Here is a 2227-nt window from a genome sequence, read left to right as displayed (position 1 = left end):
CTGGGGATGTTGCTCTGCTTGGGTTTCTAGCAGAATGATGGAGTGTAGCTGCTGCTGCAAGTTGGTGGTGGTATAGTTCTTTACTGTTTCTGCAGTTTCTTCCTTGGCACTGTTTCATTGGGGGTTGTTGCTTCATTCCCTGCTAACTTTAGTGGCATTGTTCCATTGGCTTCTTCTTCTTTTATCCCATTACTGGTTTTTCGAGGCTTCATTTTTTGCTGAACTCCCTTTGGGGAGGAAAACTTCACTGGTCCCTTTTGTTACTGTCTCCTTGGGTATTAGAAGTGACTGGCTTCTTTGGGAGAATACTCTCTTAGGTTTCTTCTGGATAGTCTTTACTGTCTAGTTAAACCATAACCTGCTTGTTTTTGGAAGGGTGATGGCCTCTTCCATTGACATTTTGACTGACTCCCAATGAACAAAAGCAACTTATGCTGGAGTGGTGGGGAAATCCACTGACTCTTTACAGGATTATGACCTTCTAGTATTCCCACAGGAGTTCCATGATACTACTGCTGGAAAAAAAAGTAGTCTTTGTATTCACCCTCTTTAAACTAAAGAGGGTGAAACAGCTATGTACTTTACTACCAAGGAAATTGATGCTTTAAGAGAAGAGGTTAAGTTCACACTAGTGGGCAAATTTCAGCTAGGACATCCAAAAATGGACCTAGTTATAAGTTTTTTTGAATCTCTGAAGTATATAGGCAATTGGAAAATTGGGCTTTTGGATGGGAGACACCTTCTAATCCAATTGGTAACTGAGAAAGATTATGCAAGATTGTTTGCCAAACAATCTGTTAACATTGCTTGAACAGTTATGAAGATCATCAAATGAACCACAGGTTTTGATCCTAGTAAAGAACCTCCTGAAGAAGGGTCGGTTTGGGGCAGTTTCTGCGTTTCAGGATAAGCTGCTTATCCTGAAACGCGGTCCGCGGGGGTCGACCTGCGGCCTGCGCTTAGTGTAGAAACCCAAACGCAGTTTCGGATAAGCTGGCGAAACGCACAAACCAAACGGTATGGCGGCATTCCACATTTATAAGTTCCCCCAAACGGACCCTAAGTTACCTGGCTTACCTCTACCCTATTTTAAGCTCAATGCTCTATTTAATATTGTTAGAGCACTGGGAGCACCTCTGAGAGTGGATGCTCTCATTTATAATAAAGCTAGACCTGGCCTTGCTAGAATTCAAGTTGAAAGAGATATCACACTCCCTGAACTGAAGAGAATCTGGATTGGTTCTGATGCTGAAAGGTTCTGGCAGGATATATTAGATGAACAGAAGCCTTACTATTGTCCACATTGCAAGATGTTTGGGCATACAGTAGATAAATGTTACAGATTACATCCCCAAACAGGAAGATGGAAGGAAGAAACCACATAGCTACTGAAAATTGTGGCTAATGATGTAAGGGGCACTGCTGAAGAAATTATGTTAGAAAAAAGACAGGAAACAAATCGAAGGCTAGAAGAATCACCCCCAAGGACTAATGAGGATCCACCAGATGCTGATCCTCTTGGAGAGCTATCTGAACCCAACAGCCAAGTTGATATCCCACTATACAGATCAATCAGGAAGGAAAATACTGAAATCACAATTGTCACACCCACATCCCCCTTGCATGCTGAGAAGGGGAAGCAAATCATCAAAAGATACTTGACAAAGCCCTGAAGGATCCAAGCATTAATGAACTGAAACAAACCATTGAGGAGGATTGGCAAATTAAAACAGCAAGGAAAATGAGAAAACCAGGGACAGAAGGAGTTCAATCTATGAAGGCTGATAGAACTAGGAATGGGTCTCCACTCCTTAGAGGAAGAACCAGATCTAGATCCCAGCCTTCCCCACATCCTCCACTCCATGATTAATCTACTTTGTTGGAATATAAGGGGGATGGCTAACCCTCTATCCATTAAAAGAGATTTATAGCTGAATTATAAATACAAACTGTGGTGCATTGTTATTCTTGAACCCATGGTTCACAAGAATCCTCAAAACGTGATTAAAAAATTTGCTGGCTTCACTCATTTTGGGAACACTAATAATAAAATTTGGATTTTTTGCAGAAGAGAAACAAATTTTGATATTCTAATTGATCATCCACAATTTTTCCACCTCTCATTCAATATGAATGGACATAAAGATGAAGCTACCTTTACTTATGCTGGATGTACAAAGGATGCTAGAAAAGAGCTGTGAAATAGGTTGATTCACATCAGCCAACA

Source organism: Phalaenopsis equestris, unplaced genomic scaffold, assembly GCF_001263595.1.
Source record: "Phalaenopsis equestris unplaced genomic scaffold, ASM126359v1 Scaffold233110, whole genome shotgun sequence".
NCBI classification, from domain to species: domain Eukaryota; kingdom Viridiplantae; phylum Streptophyta; class Magnoliopsida; order Asparagales; family Orchidaceae; genus Phalaenopsis; species Phalaenopsis equestris.
The sequence above is the reverse complement of the archived record's forward strand: the minus strand, read 5'-3'. Positions refer to the sequence as shown.